Genomic DNA, 24214 nt, shown 5'->3' with positions numbered 1-24214 from the left:
ATGAAATTTATTTTCTTAACTATTTCAGCAATGTAAGTACTGTATATAGAATTATATTAATCATATTTATATGATCATTTTATATTAACAATAATTTGTTTCATAAAATAATTATAGAAATATTAAAAGATTCAACAACTTATTTCATGAATAGTTAATATAACAAATAAAATTTTTAAAGTATTTTTTTACATCAAGAAGTTTTATTCAAAAAATCTTATCATTATTTTAACTTATTATATTGATAACAATAAGATCTTAATATCAAAAATTATTAAAAATTAATTTATCAGATTATAAAACTTACATCTATTCAAAATTACATTTAATTATACTTGCAGCTTGTGAATTATGTTAACTGCTGAGAAAAGGTTTTATTTTACTGAATTAATATGTGCAATCTAATATTTTATGATAGAACAATTACCTAAGCATGATTTCAATTTTAAATATATACATAGATTTCTTTTGTATTTTTAGTAAGTTTAACATTCAGGTTTAAAAAGACTTGCCATTCCTTTCTAAAGATAACAAATAGAAAAACATCTGGTAAAAAACTGAACATACCTTTTCACTATACTATAATGACAAATTACATATCAAAATTGAATTAACTATTTAGTTTTATTTTGGTAACAATTGATATTAAATAAAATACTCATGATATATGATAGAATAAACACTATCAAATCAAAATAATAAGCTTTATTATTATTAATTCTTAAAATATGTTTTTGGTAATAGGAATATAAAGCAAACTTCAAAATTTATTTTTAATTATTCTTTAATAAAAACACATTCTGTAATCCTACAGCATTTATTATTTTCTTTGTAACTGTTCATTTGATATATATATATTTTTTTATCATATTCCATTCACATCTTATAGAATGTGTGATAATTTCATATAGGCCCTATATTTTATACATATTATTACTTAATTATACAGATAATTCTTAATAATTAAGAAGTTTTAAATATATTTGTTAATCTTTTTGAGATTATTCATAAATATAATTCTCTATACAACAAAATTCAATAAGTATTAATATCCTTGTATTTTCTGACAACATAAATTCTTTTCATTTTTAGAAAACAGCCATTTCTAATTGTTTGAGAGCAAAGTAAAATAACATAAATTATAATTAAGTATTTCTAAAGACTCTTTGCATACATTGATATTTTTTCTTTAAATATAACATGAAATTTCAAATATTTAAAATATAATTATATATTTAAATTCTTGGAGATTATTCCTAATCAGTGTGTTTGATAAATATATTTTCATTGAAATATAAATTGTACTATTATGTTACAAATTAAAATTAACAAAATTAGGATGAAAAAAAATCAAATTAATACTCAGAATAGATAAAAAGAATTTCTATGTTATCTGAATGACTACATAACCTTTTTCAAACAATGATTGTGAAATTAGCATAAAAAGTATTGAGAAGCATTTTACTATAGAAAAATTCATCATCATATAAGTAAGTACAAATGTGAATACTGTACAGCTATAATTTCCAAAGGAGGGGAGAATAATTTTATTCTTATTTCTGTTTAACTTTTTAAAACACTTTTTAAATAACTTTTTTAAAAATACATATAATTTTGTAATTAAAAATTTCTTTAAATATTAATAATCAAAATATAAAATACAAATTAAGTAAAAATATAGAAGAAGAATATATTAAAAATGTAAAAATTTTTTTATAAATATTCTAGCAGAAAAAGAAGGAAAATTCAATTTTCTAAACAATTACTTTACTCAACTTTAAATTAAAAATTTGTTATATTGGAATGTTTCTTATATTATAAAGGTTTACAAATTAGATATTTCTTCCAATAAATTCCAAAATACCAAACACTCCAAAAAAAAATTTTGTCATATCAAAATAATTACTTTGTTTTATACCAAAATACACACTACAATTAAAAATTTAATTTTTTGCAGGGTTATTACTGCATTAGCATCTAATTTTAATTTAATGATTCATAAAGATATAAATAAGTTATTTATAATTAAAATTTCAAATATTAAAAATTAGTTAGTTTCACTGTATTATGTATTTAAAATATTGAGCAACCCATTATCTGTTTAAATATTCTTTATCACATTTGCTATTTAGCTTAGAAGTTGTCACAAAGAATTATGTTATACATTATTTTATACTTATCTATTTTCAATTGGGAGCCTGTAAATATTTCCACTTACATTTTCTTTAAAATATGCATGCAGCTAAATCATATATTTTTTTAAATACTTAACACACTCTTAACTGATTGTACTGTTGCTCAGTTTAAAGTTACTATACGAAAACTCTCTCCTAATAATTTAATAAGCCGAAAAAAATAATAAAAATGCGGCGAAATATCTTACGGAATTATTACGAATCGCATGCGTGAAATATACAAATTTAAAGTGAAATGGAAATATTCCGCGTGCAAAACGATAAATTGCTAATGCAACTATCTTCAACATTTTTCTTACTCTCGTTTCGAATAATGCAGACTTCCTTGGTGTTTAAATTACATTTATATTCGAATATGTATCTAAATGAAAAGATTTCCAAGATCATGCATATTTTTACTACCGATTTCCTTTACGTACTCGAACTTCTTTATATAACTTTTACAAACTTATCAAAACTTACGATTATATATCCACTTTGGATGTTCTTCTGAAGTGATTTAGAATGTAATCCTCATTACATTGTTCATTAAACAGGATCTAATCACGTTTACAAATCTCAATTCCTCCTTCTTCCGACTAGTACCCACAGCAATACGACGGTGACGTCACTCGCATGCGCCATGTGCTATCATTGGCGCATGCGTATAATACAGGACCTCTTTGATAATGATTGGATCGAGCACTACAAGAAAAATTACCTGTTAATAATTTAATTACAACTCGCATCATAACTACATTTATTATTTTTTTAAAAATATAATATCTTAATTATATTATTATTACTAATTCAAAAGTACTATTTGATTATAATAATCCGTAACAGAATATTTTACGATTTTTATGGATATCGCCTTACTAATAATTATTAAAGATTCAGAAGTACAAAAATTTATTTATTATTTATTTATTTAAATAATGCATATGTTTGAGATTTTGTCAAAACTCGGGGATGTCGGTCAGTCACTGGTAACTTATAAATATTAGTAGGCGCAGAACTTTATCGCACAATCGCGCTTTATCGTATAGAAGAGGTCGCGTTACATCTTGTTAACACGTTAAAAATTTATTACTCCGCATTTAATAATCTTTAAAAGAACATTACATTTTTAAAACCCTCTTTATATTATGTAATTTAATAAATTTTTTAAAATTATTTTATACAATCTGTAATTAATAAATAAAATAAATTTTGTAATTAACGTCTAATAATAAATTCATATTCGATATTCTTTAAAACGCATCTCACTCCATTTTCTACTTCATAAGATCATACCAAATAAAATACTGTATGCTTTTAAATTATGGTTTTTGTTATATTTTTTATTATTTTTAGAATATATTAAGAACCTTTAATAAATTATTCTTGCAGCGAGTTAGTATTATGAAATAAAAATTAAATTATTTCTTTAATTTTCTAACATTGACTAAATTTGTCATTGACATTTGTATAAGGATGTAAATATTCTCGTGAAAGTTTTGCCAGTTTGCCATCGGACATTGCCAAAATTCATTTCTCTCTAGAAGAGTCGGCGCCCTTTACGTCGATTCTGTCCCTCGTAAAGATACGGAAATTTGTTAGAACAGAAGGCACATTCTTTCGAATCAAAACGATTCTCTGATTAATGTAATAAAGGTAGGTGGAAAATAACTAAAACTTGCTATATTTTAACTTATAGAGTAGTAAACGGCAATTAGAAAAAATTGTGAGGACAAGCAGGTTTTTAATTCGTCGTTTATACCAGCTGACTCGAGTTATAATCATTTAGTTATCAATTGAGTTTTTGCTCCTAGCTTTATCAGAGAATCGTGCTTACATATTACGAAATTTCTATTTAATATTGTATTTTTGTTTGTTTTTCTTAGCAAATCACCAACAATCATCATTTATCTGTAAAAGTAGTATAAAAATGTAACACGACCTATTTTCTAGTTAAAGTCTCTTTCATTCATATTCGAAAACTGACCTGTATTTTTCAGAATTGTTTGATTTGTATGTTTGAATATATACAAATTAACTTCGAATAGAATTTATAAATTGTTATTGAAAATCAATATTAATTTAAATTGTTAAATCGATGCATTGAAATGGGTTTCAAAAACGATGTGAATGTTTTTTTATTAGGTTTCAAGAAACAAAAGTAACGGAAATTGATATACAAATTATCTTAATGCAAATTATAAATCAAATTTACCGTAAATTGAGACTAGATTTGAATACTATAATATATTCGATCTATAAAGTTCTTAAAATAATTTCCCTATTAATTTTTTTCATTCCATGAAAAGCCTACTTACTTGCATTCCTTCCGGAGTCTACCACACTCCGGAAAGAATGCAAGAGATTCTGATGAAAATCGAATGCGGCTCCTCTTGAGTATCGAAATGTTAAAATAGTGCGATCTTGTACTTGTATTTTCAAATGCATTTAAATATCTGCATTATAATGAACTTTCCATTCTACTACTTTTCATTTTTAACTGTTTCCACTCTGTAGGCACTAAGAGGGCCTTTTCTTCTAGGTTTATCGGCTAAGCCCGCAATAGGGCGGCGGGTAGTGATGGTTGGAACCAGAATATTACCGGTGTAGAATATCCATGAAAAATTCCTGGGCACTCCGCCCAGGTTCAATCCCGAACCCCCAAAGCCGTAGGCCTTTATCGCTTCTGCCATCAAGCCGGCTATCCATACTTATTTCAAAAATCCATAAGTCAAATCCAGAATTGATACAACTTTAACATAACGAAAGTTTATTCTTAGAAATATAATTTTTCGAAAAATGATATAGCTAAATTCAGAAGTTACTATGAGAAATTTTAGTAATAAAAATGTAGTCTATTAATATTTATATATAATAGATCACACATAGCCTACCAGAAGTTATTAGAAGAAAATAATATATAAAGTTTTAACCGAACATTTATTCATGTGTAATTATAAAAAGATTTCGCTTATTAATATACAAACACTCGTAAATAAGATCTTATACGAAATCGATATATCAACCCGAAAGAATCTGAGGATACAGAAAAAATGTTTGATCTCGAGTTGATTTCGAGCCATATTTTTCGGTCTTCTCGAAGGAAATTCAATATCGTTCTTATGCAATCATTCGGATGATATCATTTAATAAAGGATTCAATATTTCAAAACTGTGAGCATTTATCAAAATATTAAGATTTCAACGAAATCTTAATATTTTGATAAATGCTACTACTACAAACTATATAATAAATGCCCGAAAGATCGAAATCTACCGATTAAAATGAATGAAATAACACATTATCTAGATTTAAAATTCCATATACATTTTTACTATATTTAAAATAGTGCTGGAAGAATTACATTGCATTTCCTCGTTGTTATCTAACAAGTCATTTTCTAGTTGCTTTGCAGAATCCAGATTCCAATCTGATCATAAATTTCACGATTTTTCATAAATACTCACAACACCGCAATCTTGCAGATAGATCCACAAAAAAATTTTTTTATGTAGTTTATAGTATTACATCGATTAACGCGAAAAACAAGAATATAAAAGCATTACGAATAGATGGTCGGATGACTGAAGCGGTAAAGGCATCATTCTGCCTCTCTGGAGGACCGGGAATCGAATCTGAACGAGCCATCCCATGAATTTTTTTATGGATGGGCATGACTGAAAAAGCAATGTATGAAAATGCAATTGTAGTATGAAAACCAATTAGTAATGACTAAAGTATTACTAATTGCATTTTCATTTATTTTTATTTTATCGTAGAGAAAATACGTATCTAGTCTATAAGTAAATAATTAAAACATTATATAATTATTTACGAAATAATATATTTACATAACTTTCTTTTATTGGCATTATATATACGATAAAATTTCAATAATTCGATTCTATTGTTTAGATTTCATAGTTTCACTTCGTTTCATTTCTTATGCGGTAAGTTGTTATTTGTAACGCGATTGATCAGTAACAATGTTTGAGATTGATCAGACCTTTCAATAAAATAAGATTAACGGAAAAATCTTCCGCGACGATTATTATTAAACCGTCAATCATGCCAAAGGATAAAATAGTCGATCGATGGATTTTTACTTTCCCGGATGTTACATATAACAAAGAGAAAGTATAGCGATCGGTCAAAAAATGACCCTCCAAGATTTTTACATTTTTGCACTCGGAACCTTGAAACGTCGAAAAATGCAAAATGAAAAAGCATTTTGTAATTCGTATAAATGCTGTCTTCATCGAAAACTGCTTTGGAATAATTTAAAGATCGTTTCGATTGATCATAAGTCAAATCGAAATTACTGATTGATTACTGAATGAAATACAAAATAACAATTTTTGATCCCATTAAAATAAGAATAATACCGATCACTTTGATTCAACTATACAGTCTATTTCTCTAGTTATTTACTTAGAAACTGAATTCGGGACAGACGCTTTCATTCCAGAGCGCAAGATTGATGCCTTTAGGCTCTGGAAGATCTTTATTTTTTTTATTTTTTTTAACTCTTTCCGCTCTGTGGGCACTAAGAGGGCCTCTTTTAGTAGGCCTATTATGGGTTCGGCCAGGCCCACAATGGGGCGACCGGGTGGTGAGGGACGGGGCCCGACATATCCGAACGGACCACCCCTCGAAAAATTCCTGGGGATTTTTCGACCCGTTCGGATTCGATCCCGGGTCCGGCTCTGGAAGATCAGAGTTATATCATCTAAAACTTTCATAGATGGTTTAACGCAAATATGGCTACCTTAACTGCAACAAAAATCCGACAAACTGATTACTCAAAAGTAAAATTTGTAATTTTTAACAAACAAATGAAAAGCTAATGATTACCCGCCGCCCCATTGGGACCTAATCGAATTTATAATGGATTTAAAAAAGGCCTCCTATTATCCACAGGGCAAAAGGATATTTGTAATATAAATTGTTAGATCGGTCAAATCTGAGTTTTTGGCATTAGAGCGATGTTTCGAAAGAAATACAGCAGGCTTCATCCAATTGTGGATATTGAACATTATCCACATTATGATGAATAAAGCAATAAGCACAATGCTTATTAAACAACTACACGCAACAGTAATTTCATAATACCTATATAAAATTAGTTTTATTTAATAGATTACGATTAAATTTCGAAAGATTAACGAATTTATATAAATTATTCGTGTTATTTGAAGGGAGACGCATGGTGCCTTATGGCTATGGTATCGCCCAATTTTGCGTATTCCGGATAGAACGAATAAGCAATAGAAAAGACTCCTAATGTTAGTCATAAACTATGAAGATCCGAATCGAATTCGAATGCGGATCTTCCGTAATGATAATTCACATCATAGCTGTGGTTCGACCATTTAAGCAAGCGTGCAATACTGAAAATGAATAAATTATTAGAAATCCCATCTTTGTAATTTTGTGTAAAAATTATCATTACATGAAATATTCTCATTTTACAATTAAAAACAGTAATGCTGAAAAGAAATGTAATTAAAAAATCTTACTAAATTATTTTGCACCACTGGTGAGGCACGAACATGCGATCAGTATTCAATAGTTTTTTTAATTCGGCTACTAATAGTATTGCTACTTATCTTTATTTTGTGTAAACAAGCAATAATCTAAGTAAATATAATTTAACAATAACAGGTATAATCGTTATGTAACACAAATGCTGGTAAAATTAGTGATAATTAGGTTGTTGTTTTAATTGTAAAACATTTACTGTGACCATAATAAATATTTGATCAACGTAGGAGAAAAATTTTTAAAACATCATATCTAACTTTTCCAAAAACACACTTTTGTCTCGAAAGTAAATCAAACTACCTATCGTCTTGCTAGAAATTTTTCTTTGAAAGTCTAACTTTACCACGAACAACGTTAAATAATTTGAAAATATCTTTGTGTATAAATAACAGCTCAGTAATGGATACAGATTAAGTTCACTATAACTGTCTGCCAATATAAAATATATGCTGTATTAATGTATAACGAAATACATCTTAACTATTAAATAATCAAGATCTTGGATTCAATACATGTGAAATATCGAAATAATTATAATTATTATTCAATTAATTACAATTAGAAGTTCAAATAGGCAAAATGACCTATCAATGATGTACACAATAATAACAAATGGTTTGTTATTTATTCAAAAAACAAATTCTTTCACAAATAATGATAAAAAGGGTAAATTCTGTAATTATTCTTACAATTGTTCTTTTATCATTCGATCATTTTAAATTGTTCCAAGAATTGATTTATCAAGACTTTTATTGTTAAAATTTAATTTCCCATATTAAGATAATTGATGTAAATGGTTCTATTTAATTTAATTTCACTGAGATATAAATTGAAAGAAATACTAAATATTCTTTTGCTACATATATTCTAAGATGAAAGTGTATTAAAAGAAAGCTATCCATATTATATTCAGTGTAACATCTTTATGAAAAATCTGACATTCGCCAGCAGACGGAAATTTAATAAATTCAAAAAATTCGTAGAGATCTTGACGATTCTTGACGAAACCTCTTAACGTTTTAGAAGTTTCCTTCACATAATGTGACAAAAGAAATATTGAAATAATCAAAATTGAATGCAAAAAAAAAAAAAAACGAAAATAATTAGAGAAGAAAAATGTTTTAAAGAAATTTCAAGTAAAATAATTAACATTCTCTAAATATATTGATTTCATCTTGTCAGATATTAATTATTTTTATATTTTATGAATTAAATTCTTCGTGAATTAATTCAGTTGTCAACAATTATTTTTAAACAACTGATATAAAGTAAAATTCTCGAATCAGCGAAACAAATAGTATTTTAAATCCTCTTTTAAATACAGAAAAATTATACAAATTGTAATTTTTTACGAAATATAATTTCGATTTTTAATGTTTCATAATGCAAAAGAGTTTTCCATGATGTAAACTCATGTAGAAGTAATAAGTTCAAGTTAAAAATTTTTGAGAAATTTCATAAAGTTGTCACATGATTTTTATGATAGTATGTGCTGTAGAAATACCAAATTCCAACAATGAGATATAAAAATTTAATTAAAATAATTATCAATTATTTTATTCTAAAAGTGTATTTATTAATAACAAATAAACTAGCATGAGACGAGGATTAAATCTATATTTAAATTAATGTTAAACATGAAGAATATAAAATTTCCATAAGAAGAAAACAAATACAAAAACATGTGAAACGGAAAACGCAACGACGGAACAAAAATGGAACTTTAGATGAAGTGAACGAATGATAAAAGTGATGATAATTTCCGTTTCCGATATTACCCGTTCTGAAAATCAATATATCTCACTACAGGGATATAACAAATATTCGTACCAGAATCGTATATATAAACTGGATACAAATCAGAGTAATCAAACCGAATTTTAGGACATTGTACCACGTAAAAATTACTAAAAATTTCGAAATATGATTTTTTTACTAGAAACTGAATCTTCTTCTACATAAAATAGAAAGTAAGAATGAAGTAATTTTTAAAAAATTCATTTCAGAATTACAGAACTGGTTTACAAAAGCAATTGTCGAATATTGTTTTGAAATTATCTTTCCTCAATATTTTATAATTTAATTTAAATAATAATAATTATATTTTAATAACAATGAAAATTATGCATTTATTACTGTTTATCTTCTAGTGTTTATTTTTATTCTTTCTTCTTGAGGCAGGGTCTTCAGAATGGCAGGCTCATGTCTCAATCGCCTCGGCCATTTGATATAGATACATCGATATATCAATTCTTAATATTGATGTTTCGATGATATCGATACAAACAACAATTTACAAGAATTTAAAATCATTTAAATACTAATATATCTGCATGTATAAAACTGGCACATAAAGAACATTAACAATTTGATCGTTTATTGTCGACTTTTAGTCATTAGCAAAAAGCAAATTTAAATGTTACAGCGCCTGTCCTAGATCAAACGAATGAGTAAATTTAATAACTTACACAATTTCATCCAAGTAGATTTCGAATCATAATAATCGAGTATTGTAATCAATACATTAACTTTCTAGTCTGGAATCCAATGCTAAAATCTAATTTGTAAAATACCACGATATTTAATTTCGATATTATGTTTTCCCAACTACGAATTAGTTCCCAAAGGATTTGCTGGATAATTGCAATAATTTCTCGTACAAAGTAAAAAGGAATATCAGGCTATATGTATATAATAAATGATATCGAAATTATTTCTTATGGTTAAATATAATAAGGACATTCCAATTTTCAATCGTAGTATTGATCGTTTAAAATAAGTTTGATATCATTCGACACCATTTCAAGTTTAATCATTTTTAGTTTATTCTTGTCATTTCTCGCTGCTTAGAAATAAGAAAAATCAAACTAAAAACTGTTTAATTCAATTAAAATCTTTTATTGAAATCAAGATTGAGATTTTCAAAATATTTTCATGAATAGTTTTATGTCAAAGCAAATATTTAGGCCTGTATCATATAATTTGCCATCCGATTCAAAAGAGATAAACTTGATATTTATACAGTATTATCCTCCTAATTTTTCATACACTAATGTTACTTTTTAAGTAACTGTAAACGTTATTTCTTGCATCTATGCCGTAATATTCATAATGCTCTATGAATCAAATCTGTTATATTCACTAATGATGACATTCTTGACTCCATGCTGAAGGCAAACTTGAGTAGATCGATGCAAACTGGCAAGATTTTCCGAATGCTGAGTTCGACGCTGCTGATTCAGCTTAGAAAATTGGAATGTCCTCAACGTTAAAAGGTATCTACGACAGATTTATATTTATAAAGATTTCCTTTACAGCCTTCACATTATTGCTATTTTATATATTAATTTATATCAATAAAATTATAAACTATTCTTCATGTAATTGACATTGTAAAAGTTAATTTTAAGAATTTTCCTTAAAAATTCTGGATAAACTGAAAAAATACGCATTTTTTAAAAACGTATAAAACATGTAAATTAAAATAATTATTTAAAATTTTAGAGTAGGGCCTAGTAGAAAAGAAATTTCTTTAACATTATATGCCATGAAATTATACAAGTATTAAAAATTAATTTTTTTATGAAATTTTTTGTTATTTGTAGCGATATAGAATTTATTTATAAGAAAAACTGTTATAAATTGTATAAATAAAATAATAAATTAATGAAATAAGAATGGAATGGAAATATTCTCTAACACAGCTGAGAAAAATGTCACCCCCATAAAAAATTATAATAAAAAGGAAAACGTTAAAAAAATTGTTTCCTCTCAAAAATATATTTTAGAGGATAAATTTGTCGTATTCGCAGCTGGTTAGAAGAAGAGTTTTTTTTTTAAAAAAAAAAGCTCTCAATAAAATTTCCTTCTGTTGTTGAAAAGAATGTTTACATATATGATTTAAGCGAAATGAAATTAAATAACAAGTAAGCTATCATTGTTATCATTGCTACAGTACTTCAAGCGAAATGTTTTTGGATTTTAAATAAAAATAAAAAAATAAAATAAAATATAAATCTCATTACGTTATTGATAAAAATATAAGATACAACCCTAGTTTTAAACATTTTATTTTCAGTCAAATGATACTTCTGTTACTGAAATAAATTCTAAGAATTTTTAATTCGAAGGCCAAAGTCTAATTACATAACATTTATTCAAAAATTCTTTCACATAGAAAATAATATTATAAACTTTAAACTAAGATAGCTTTTAAGCTATAAACTATTATCCAATGGCACCAGCTACGTTCTGGATTATAGATAAACATATTCCTAATAGTTTATCATATCAATGAAAAATGACTTTAAATGGAAATCTAAATTTTTCAATTAAATGATTTTATTTCCTTTAAACTTAAGAAATAAAATTACACAACATGGGTGTCAGCATAAAATTTTCCAGAGAGGTCTAAACTTACAGACAAATAATTACGTCAATAAAGTTAATTTAATTATTTAATTTTTGGGATTTTTTTCACAAAGTAGATTATAGAATATAATATTGCATCAAAACATTCCATGGTCGAAAATGTAATGTTAATATCTCAATCACTTTTACGATTAGAATTGTGGAACTTTTTACTCGATCCCAGGAGGTATTTGCTCCTCTATAGATGTCCATGAATATCAATATAACTTCCTAAAATTAAATTAAAAATTAAGATTTTGAACTTTTCATATGTACAGTACATAGTTGTGGCATGGTGTAGATAGCCCGTTGTATCTTTATAAAATATATTTTTTAATTTTTTATATTATCCTCTGGTATATTATATTTTTTAAAAATCTATCCGTTTTTATTCATAATCATAAATGTTCAACAATAATCACTTTAAGAAAAATATTTGAACCTAATGAAGAATTGTTTTGTAATTTTTAAATGAAAAATTTGCTATTTAAATATGTTGGAATTTCGAAATATTGTATTTCACTTAAACTGAAATTTTTGATAAAACAACTTACTGTAATAAGGAAGTCTTTATTGAATTGCCAGGATGAAATATAATCAATCTATCCATTGAGATAAATATATTAACAAATTAAAATAATAAGCAGTGAAAAATACAAGAAAGCATGGCGAAATTTTTGGTTGATGATGGAATATAGCAAACTTTAAAATTATCCACATTTGTCTTTTATTTATAGTGTATAGGCCAGAGTTAGCGAACTCGTGTCCATTGAATATTTAGAAAGTATTAAGTTTTTTTTATAAATTATGCCAGTTTTACAATTTATCAAATAAGTTTTTAACATGTAGTTTGAAAGCAAAACCCTAAGGATGTGAAAAATCTTAAAGTTTACTAATTATGAGTTTCAGATATAAATGATATTAAATAAATGGTAGAAGATTTTCCATTAAACATAATAATTGGTTCCATTATAATCACATTTTTTTTCACTTATAGAGAATTTATTATTTTTCTGAAATAGATGAAGTAAAATTTCGAATTCAATTTTGATCCACCATTGGAAAAAGATTCGCCATCATTGGTTTCGGTCTATAGTTTCTGTTTGCCACTACATAAACTTTTGTGTTTTACAAATTTATTCAATATTTAATAATATTCTTAAACTATATAGGCCCTACATGCAGTTAAGTTGTATATTATATTTATTATTTATAGAATTTTTCAAAGAAATTATCGATGCATTTTTTCAGAATGTTAAAAATAAAAAGCAATCGAAAAAAATATGTAAAGTTAGAAAATTTACGTAGAAACTGATAACATTGTTTTTAATGACAATATTTTGACAGATCAGATTGCTTGAAATTTATTTCAAAAATTCAATGAAAATATTTATACACGAATTAGAATTTGTGTTTTAATTAAATAATATTTCTGGTAACGATAATTGAACAATAAACATTTTGTTTTCTAGAAAAATATTGCTACTAGACTAGACTTTAATAATATATAAATATGCATTGTATAGAAAAATAATTTGAAATTTTTCATTATAATTGATTCATTAATAAATTCTATAAATAAAATGAAATAATTTTTGATATTGCTAAAGAAGCAATAAAAATTACTTAAATATGTATTACAAAAATGCGAATTTGTCATCAAAAAATGTACGCAGCATTCTTCAATGAGGAACTAACATATAATGGAAATATAACCTAAAACAAGTTAATATAAAATAAATTCATTTTTATTTAGCAGATGGTTAATATTAAATCTACTCTTTGCCATCTGTTTCCTTAAATTTGGATTCGAGTAATTAGGAAATAAAAAGTCGAATATTCAAATTTTAAGAATCAGTTTGACAACAAAAACATCTGTGTATTCTATGTTATGTAGTCTAAATAAAATCGAGAAATAACAGATTTACAATAAAAAGTATTTAGCCATTTTTAAATTCATGGCAGTCCCTTGTTAAAAATGAAATAATAATAATAATAATAATAAGCAAAAATAAGTCATAATTTCTATAGCACAGAGAAGAGTTAAATCTATTTATATTATTTTTTAAATTATCATTATATTATGTAACATGTTATAAATATACTTTGAGTTTTGGAAATTTTAACTGTTACAAAATTGCTGCATCACTAACTTTTAATAGAATACATATACAAGCTTATATGAATGTTTCCTAGTTATTCAAATAAATAGATCCAATAGATCATACACTAACGAGTTACTTTCAGCATGGATACGTGAAAGAATTCAAAAAATAAAATAAAAATAATAATAATAATAATCAGCTCGGAATCATTATTTCATATTAAATTCGATTGTAAATAATTATTGGGGTATCTAATTAATTAAATTATTTGTTCCTCTTGTTACAATAACTAATAATTTTAAAAGTGGCGTACCACACACATTCTACTCTATTGTAAATGCTTTTCTAATGTTTCTAACAATAATGCTCTGATTCTAATATAAAATAATAATTTTAATTAAGATTAACTTTTATCCAGACAAAAAACCATTGTTTAATTATAGAATAGCCGAGGCGTTTATTCTTTATTGATTTGTAATATAAGAAATGTGCCAACCTATCTTTTCTTTGAAGTGAAATTCTTTTTTTTTTTTCTTTTCCAGTTATGACTTGTCCCTTTTGTAATGATTAATGAACAAAAATACAGCATGACAATTAAAAACTCTCTGGCTAAAATCCAAACATACAGTACACAGTAAACATATAGTGTAAGCCAAACATCTATATTCTCGAAGTTAATTATGCTTAGCAAGATAGTAATAAAAATTATTAACGTTTTTATTGTAATTAAATTATTTTCAAATATTCCAACTGTATTGAAAATATTCTTATATAAACATTCGTGAGTTAATAAAACGATTTATTTACAGAAAACAAACTCTTCTTATTAATATATAGGCTATATATTTAATATTGAACACCTTCTGTCTATTCCATATCAATTTCAGGCTTTTCCATTACAATAGATAAAACTCAAAATATATTCTGTGTATTCTTTATTTAGTTGATTCATTATTAAAACGATTGGTATTGTTGACTCATTTAGTTCAGCATATTATCTAAGTAGATGAGTTAATTCTAAAAGTTTAACAACATTGTACTTTGTCCCTTCTATCAGGATAGATACAAAATGAAAGTTAAAGAAAAATAAATGTAATAATATATACTGTAAATAATCATTTTAACTAAAATATAGGCCTATTTAGTGATGTATTAATAAAGACGGTTTATTATTTCGCTATATAAAACCCATAAGAAATCTACATTTGATTTTCGGAAATATTTCGAAATAAGAAACGTAAATTTTTCCGAATTATTTTGTAATTTAATTACATTTACTTTAATTTAACTATATTCAATAATTAAATATAAAAATTATAGAGTGATAATAATTATAGCTATAATCATTTTATACTTTTTACAAAATTATAAAATTCTTGGGTTTTTCAAAATTCATCAGTCTTATGAACTTCACTAATAATAATAAATCACTAATTATATAAATTTGTTTCATTTAAAGATAAGATAGAAATAGGAAAGCGAATTATATGTTTAAAAACAAAAAAAACAAGTTTTAAAAATAAAATAAGTAAGATTAGAAGTCATAATAGAAGCATGTTACAGTAACTATTATATAATAAAAGAATAAAGTAAGGATAATTAACTAAATTACTAAAAAAACAATCTAAAAATTTGTAACAACCTAATTTTTTTCACCTTTACTGAACTTTATTAGTTCTATATTTTTTTAATATCCAAACTATTTATGATTACAAATGCATAAAAATATTCAACGAAGACATTGATTACAATTATATTTAGTTGGAAAAATAATATAACAATACTCTTATGCTTTGGAGGCAGTTAATTTTCTCAATTCAATGATAACAAAATGTAAAATGTATTTATATTTCATCATTGAAAACTGCTAAAAGTAATAGTATAAAAATAAATACGATCAAAAAATGATTAATTAACAAAGAAAATAAGAACGTTTTATCTTCTTTTAATCACACCAGATTCATTTTTGTACACATAAAAAAAAATTGCAACTAAAAAACAAAACTGGAAAACTTCCATTAATGCATTCATGCCACACAATTTTCGCAATGCTTTCTAGTAACGGGTTTAACAATATAGTACAGTATAATGTTGCCAAAATTTAAAACAAATTATATTCAATGCTTTTTATACCCGAAAGTCTCTAGTTATATTTTTATAACTGTTACATAATAACTCAACTGACAATGAATAATAATTAAAGATTTATTTCGTGTATACAGGAGACAGAGAGTGACCTGTGTCCTTCTTGAAAATTTATTATATATACATAATGAGTATTTATTCATGCGATTTTTAATAGTAATATAAAGCTAAATAGATAAAACATTCTTTATATGTATATAAGTTTATTAGATCTTTCTGCAAAACTAACTTTTGAACAGGTTTATTCCCGCCTTTATGATGATACCAGGTTAGCCCATTGCATATATATTAAAAAAAGAAAAAAAATTAAAATTAAAATGGAAATTTGTAGATATTCTAATGTGTCCCACTGTTTATTGACTGAAACCAAATACTCGAAACTTAATCGGAAAACGTAGTAAAATGTCTATTTTCCGCTCGACTCTCATTTTTCGTTCTATATCAATGATTCTGTTGACTTTGGTTTTGTCATTTTCTAGCTTTTATTGACGCGAAATGTATTTTATATTCTCTCTTTCTATCATATAACATATAAAACTAAAAACAATATAAATAATTGTTTTTGTCAATTAAAGCATGATAATTCTTGATGGTTTGTTCCTCTTGTAATAAATGTTTTATAATTATATTTTTATAAGTTAGAAATTTTATTTATATGTTATACGCGCAATATAAAGAAAAATATTTAATTTCTTCATTAATGTTTTTTTATTTTTTAAATTTCATTAGTATCTTTAAATATAAATGTTTGAAATTAAAAAATATTAATGATCGGTGATTATATAATATAATACTAAAAATATTTTAAACGATATTAAGAAATAAAATTAAAATTTTAATTTAATTTTTAAAATAATCTAAATGGGAAGATGAAGCTTAATTATAATAAATTTTGTCTTTCTGAACTTCTTGATTTGGACTTTCAGTTTCAATTAAAACCCAATTAATTACATTTGAATATAGTTATAACAATAAAAATATAAGATTAAAATTACAAGGAATTTCTATTAAGATATTCTGATATAAAATATCAGTGCTTCTTGATTTGGAAATTTTAATAAATAATATAATAATTTAGATTAAAATTGGAACCTGGCAAGAAAATATGATATAGAATTTTTAGAAAAGTTTATTTCATTTAATTTTCTAAAAAAAATTATTTGTTTAAAAATTGTTACAAATATAATTATGAAATCTTATCGAATTGAGATTAATACTATTATTATTTAAGTTGTAATCAAAATCTTATCAATAACGCATATGTTTAGTAGGCTTTGCATATAGGCTAAATGAATATGCTTTACAGTTTTAATTTAATATATAAATTACATATCACAGATAAAATTACTATTTTACTAAAAAAAATTAAGTCACTTTCATTGATTTGAAAATTTATTAGTTCAATATAAAAAATATTATTATTTAACTTCATTCAGTTGACTTCCTATCCTTTCCAATATTTGATTTAGCAATTATGAGTAAAATAATTGGTCTAATACTTTGTTCATTTATTTCGAAATATTAATGAATTATGCTAATGAGTTAAGGTCTACAGATTCAGCATAATGCAAAGTTCTAACTATGAATAGATAAAATTTAAAGCTAATGATAATTACGTTATTGTAACTTTCTCCTCAAAGTTCAGAACATTCAAGCATTTCTTATATCGAAAATGAGATCTAGCTGATAAATTACTACGATTCATAACTACTCATACGTAATGTATTGGTCCCAGTTTCACAGATATTTATTTCACTTAAATGTTAATATTATTTCATATAAATTTATTTCAAAAATTTCTTTGCACTTTTTCAAATTAAAATATTAGATATTAAAAATCGTAAAAAATATATTTCGAATTTTAAAAAAAGAATTAAAAGAATTCATAAAAATTCACACTTTTCTTCAATTTTAAGAATTCGTCATTTCAACTTTCAATTATTTACGTGTCTTAAAAAATGGTAATAAAGGTTCAAAATATATCATTTTAGAAAAGCCCATTTTTCTGATATGACAATTAAATTAATTAGTTAGAGTTTAAATTTAGTTCATTAAGAAACTTAATATATATATTAAGTTCCTTAATTTAGATAGATATATATATATATAAATTTTTAACAAAAAAAAAATTGCAGTTTATAACACAGGAATTCAAATAAGAAAAATATTAACCGAAGTAATTTTTCAAAAGACAAAACTTGTGCGATATACTCTTAATATTTACAAGAGCAATAATTAACCTTGAAGCAGAATAAGTTCTATTTTTGATTGTTCTCGACGCATTATCACCATTGCAACATAAAATTATTTTTAGTATTTTCTTAAATTCACTATGTTTACGGTTTAAACTACGATCAATTTTCATTTATATATAGTAATCAATTAATTTAAAATTTGAATTATAATAATTATTTATACAATATAGAACTATATAGAACTTATTGTTAAGTTTTCGAGTGTTTGGAAATTTTAACGAGAAAACTATAAAAGTAAATTAGATGACTGTAAAAATAAATTAGGACAAGCTGCCGAAATCAGCTTTTATTACTTAAACAGCAAGCTTGGAATAATGCGGACATAATTTACGTATCTTAAACTATATAACCTAATTCTCTATCAAATTTGAATTTTCATATTATTTAATGAACGCCGCTAATTAATTGTTTTCAGATTCAGATTAAAGTTTATATTATTGAACATAACTAAGCTGGAAATACTCCAAAGATTTTTACGTTCTTAAAATATCCAAGATTGTCTGGCCTAAATAAATGTAAAAAGTCCTATTGTCGCCATAAAAATAAAAAATATATATATTTATTTATTTAAAATATTTTAAAGTAAACAGATTTTAAGTTATCTTCCATTGTTTTAGAACTGTCCTGTCAAAATAGTTTCACCATTTTAATGTAAAAAATTCGAAATGTCTAATGTAGATCAGGCTTCAGAATAGACTATAAGAAACAGTGGCTTTTTATAGCTTTATGGAACCCAGGAAAATTAGAGTTAGGGGGCTCCATGTACAGTGTTGACTTCAGACATTCTTCTTCGAGGGAATTTTTTGAGGGAATATTTTGTAATAAAATATTAATTTGGAATTCCCTGTTGGGTCTCCAGACAATTGCCCTTTTTGCCGATAGGATAACGCGCCACTGATAAGAAACAATAATCTTGAACATATTCAGAACTATTAATTCTATGTTATTAAATATTAAAATATGTTCTAAAACATCTTAACTTCAAATTTATGTTTCATAAATATCTTCATTTGTGTTTTCAAATATATATTTTAATGATATGATGCATGGTTATATAATTAAACAGGTTTTAAACATAATCTTAAATGTTTCGAAATGCGGATGAATTCAACACGATGTAATTTATTTTTACATTTATGTCTCGTTTAAAATAATCAAAGTTCTGTTAGTTTCATTAGTGGATTATCACTGGATTATCGAATTGACAACGGCATCGATCAGAATTAAAGAGAATTGATTATAGATCTTCCTGACTCCGTGCCAACATTTTCATTTAGATTTAATTGCTTCAAATTATGCATTTTAGCCATCCTAATCTTGCTACAAGTTCAAATTCTCTATACTACTAATATAAAAATGTGAACTGAGATAGTTTTGTACATTTCTATTAGCTAAATATAAATAATTTTTCTATAAATATTGAAAATTATAACTTTAATCTATAAATATTTATGTATAACGAATGATTACTCTTCCTCGCTACGTGAAGAAAAATAAGAAGTGCTTCAAGATTCTTTCTTGATTAATTCAATTATTTTAAGCATCTTTTCTTATAATTTTACCATTTTAAAAATCTTTATGCTCTTTATACTAAAAAAAATAAATAAAAATACTTTGTTAGTTATAACTTAAATGCTACGAGATTAAATGAAAAAAAAAGAACATTTAATAAAGTTGAAACGAAAAACTTCCAAAGTAATTTAAAATCTCATAATCATTCTCTTCATTCGTCGGACCTTAGGAAATTGGATTAATTGAATAACTGAATAATTAGCTAGACCTAATGAATATTAATGTAATCAATTTTTCAAATTCCTAATTCTAGAAAATTATCAAAATTACACATAAATTTAAGTCTGAATAACAATCGGTGAATAAAGTTCACTTCTAAAACATCTTTCAAATGTGAATTTGCTTCTTAAATAACTTTATACTCATTAATTTTACTGTAGAACTAAATATTTGAATAGCTTAATCTTGTCACTTTGACGATAATATAATATTGTGGTAGTGAGAAAACCATTTGAATTCATCAGAAAAAATAAAATAAAAGAAATTTATCTATTAAAGAATCTGGTAAAGTCTAGGAGAAAATTGAGTGCATTTAATTTATTCATAATGTTTTTAATATAAAGTAATAAAAAAACTGAATGAAAAGGTGAAGTATGTTTTTTAAAGAAATTGTTCTGTAAGACAATTCAAATTGTATCAGTTTGCTTCTTCTAGAATAGATTGCTGCATAAATAAAATAAATTGTTATAACCATTTTCATATATCTATCAAAACAAAATCGAAATAATTATAATGTAATTATAATATATTACAGCATCGTATCTTACATATTTAAAAAATGTAATCAATTAAAAGGAATTTTTGTAATTTTGAAATAAACTCATATAACAAAGAAATTTATTGCAATAATATTTTATAACTAAAAATTACATCCATATTATTCTTATTTCTTCATAACTTATCTTTCATTTTATCTCTGTAGAAATAAGTTAATTACAATCATAATGTTTCTTTTTAAAATTACTTTAATTTATCTGATTTTATCTTTAATGTACATTAAAATTATAAACTTTTATTATTTTTCCCTTCAATAGTTGATAGATTTCTTCTCGTTTGTTCAAATATTTCTTGCGACATTTTAAATTTTGCGTAAATTGTTTTAAATGATTGCATATAACAAGTTGTTATATGCAATCATTATCACACCAACCATTAAAAATTATCCAATGATAATTTTTAATTGATAATGTAATAAACTTGTTTAAAGTAATCTCTTTTATTTTACATAATTTATACATATATTTACCAAAAAAAAAAAGTGCCAATGATCTATTAGCTAACGAATAGGTTAAGTTATATATACCTTCATTATAATAGTTAAGTAAGAAAAATATAAATATTTCATTTGCGTTTATTTAATTTATTTTGTTAGGATAATTTGAACAACACTATTCTATATTTCACATTTTAAATATTAATTAGTGCAGTAAAGTTGAAGGATATATTAAATAAAAGTATTCATTATATTTTAATACAGATGAATAGATAAAACCTAAATACACGAAATCATTATTAAAATGACCAGTTTTCCAATTAATGGATCTTATTACAAGTTTCACGTCGTATAATGGAATCCATTATAATGTCTTTACAAAACTTATTAGCTTCAGTGTAGTTTATTAAACAGCGTAACACGAGATTTTCGTAACATAATCTTTTTTATTAAACGTACGAGAATCAATTACTTCAGACTTTCACCGTAAAGTGTCTTCGTTATTTAATATAAATAATCGAAATCATCAAAATTTGTGATCAATAATGTTTATGCACAAGAACTAATAGTATTACATTATAGAAATGTTCTACAGTAATGAATTTATCACCTAATATGAGCAATAAATCTGCCATTAGATGAATCACGAACATATAGTATGAATCTCTATTTTTATCAAATACAACATTGCTATATTTGGAAAGGTATGCAAAACTGTCATCACTATTATTATCTGTATTCGTGTATTGAAATCATCCTACAATTGCTTAAATTTTAAGCTGAATATTTTCAAAATGCCAAATGTATCATTCACACAGTTCATTTTGAATGAATTGTGTGAATGATTTTATTATTTACAATGTATAAATGAATTGACATATCTGTACGTCATCTGGTAAGCGTATTCATTTCTACACAATTATTAACCATATTTAACGTAAAATAAATAAAAATAATTACTGATCTTTCAGCTTAGGCCTATATAAAAAAAATTCGTAGACTTTTATTATAAGACAGTTATTTTAAATTTAAATATATAATTATATTTTACAATATTGACAAAAATAGTGAACTGTAAAAATTTTAGTTATTAAATATTACTTTTACAAGAAAAACTTAAATTAGACATTCATAACTTATATTAAAGTTTACTTTTATTAAATTATTTCTATTTTCTTCATGTTTATACCAAACTAAAGAAATCAGGACTATAATTAAGCAATACATTTCAATAATATATTTCTACTTTCTCTTAAATATGTATCATGCATTAAAAAATTATTGTTTTCATGTAGCTTAACAGAAATCGATACTGGAACCAGGTGTCATTACAGCATATTTAAAATGAAAGTTTTTTAAATGTATAATTTAAAATATCTCTAAATTCTCAACGTTTTTGTACTAGTGGCACACTAACAATGTTTCGTTACATGTCAACAAACCAGTGATACATTAAAGATGCTCTTATATATATATAAACGAAAAGGAACATTGTAAATCTAAATTTTTAATATAAAAAACCAAACAAATAATATTAAAAAGTACACGAACACTTGACATTTTTGGACAATTTTTTGAAATTTTGTGGCATTCCTATGAGAAGTTCGTGGCACTCCGATTGAGTATCACTGCTCTACATAATAACAAATTCGAATTTATTGTTTAAAATGTAAAAACAGAAAGTAACTGACACAATATTATCAATTTAGAAGAACGAGAAATTTATAATTGTTTACGAAAGATTTGTTAACTTATGCTTACCATAACAATCACCATAAAAATAAAAATAATTATTATGGTAACAAAATTTTCATATAATATATGATTTTATATCAAATACTTTTTTCTGTAGATTTTTATCTGGAAACAGCTGTTTATTTGATTATGATAATACACTTGGCAACGGCTCTTAAAAAACTTTCTTTAACATGTTGAACATATTGTTGCACTAGAAATTTTATTTTAGTTATTTAGATATTTTTCAAAACTATAATATAAATATATTTTACGTATAAATATCTATTAACAATCATTTATGTCATTCAGTTTTAAAATTCAGAAAATCCTACAAATATAAATTATTAATTATTTAATAATTAAAATATTTTACAGCAATTTTTAAACGTGGCCTAAACGAGTTTCGATTATAAATTTAAATAGAAAAAATCCAAGGAATTACGTAAAACCAAATAAATAAATAAATAACATTTTTTCTTTACTGGCATATTTTAAGAATTTCTTTAAACGTTACTTACATCTGTACTCGTCTTTCCATCTCATTAATTGAATCGAAATCTGATTTGCTTGAAATATTACTTATAATCCGAATAGTCTTACTATAACAATAAGAAACTTATCAAAATGAGATTTATCCGACTGTTTACGTATACGCTTACATTTTCTATCAGATAAAACCTTTATCTTCTGAAATTTTCTAAATTAAAAATCAAATATCGCTGGAGATTTAGATCGCTCGAATTTGCACAATTTAAACTGTTTGTATACATGTTAAGCATTCTTACAGTAGCTAGAATTTTAGAAAATTATTTAAATTATATAAAAAAGATTTCTTCCTTTTTATAATTACTCGTTAATAAATGTAAATAATTTAAAAATTTCGTGTAAAAACTACGTGACATAATGATGATCAGGATATTAAAATCGAATTTACAGGAGATAAAGAATATGAGAGAAGCGACCTTAAAAAGGAAAGAGGAACCCCTCTTTTAATGATCACTAGATGTAATCCAAATTTCTTTTTTTCTTCTTCTTCTTCTTTTTTTTCCCCTCTTTAT

General features: G+C 24.6%; 1 protein-coding gene across 12 annotated transcripts in view; it reads right to left on the bottom strand.

The window, feature by feature from the left end:
- The window catches only part of PMCA (plasma membrane calcium-transporting ATPase 3), a 428157-nt gene that overhangs the window by 295588 nt on the left and 108355 nt on the right, over nucleotides 1–24214 (bottom strand). For 11 of the 12 annotated variants that reach the window (XM_067273462.1, XM_067273313.1, XM_067272783.1 and 8 more), the window contains one exon: nucleotides 2658–2879. The gene's annotated coding sequence lies outside the window, so the exon portion shown is untranslated. Of the gene's footprint in view, nucleotides 1–2657; nucleotides 2880–23674; nucleotides 23758–24214 lie in introns of those variants that run through there. The other variant, XM_067272914.1, reaches the window with a different exon arrangement.

This window comes from Centruroides vittatus, unplaced genomic scaffold (genome assembly GCF_030686945.1).
Source record: "Centruroides vittatus isolate TY-2023 unplaced genomic scaffold, ASM3068694v2 contig_10, whole genome shotgun sequence".
In the NCBI taxonomy this organism is placed as follows: Eukaryota; Metazoa; Arthropoda; class Arachnida; order Scorpiones; family Buthidae; genus Centruroides; species Centruroides vittatus.
Note: the sequence above shows the minus strand (reverse complement) of the source record. Positions and strands in the feature narration are given on the sequence as shown.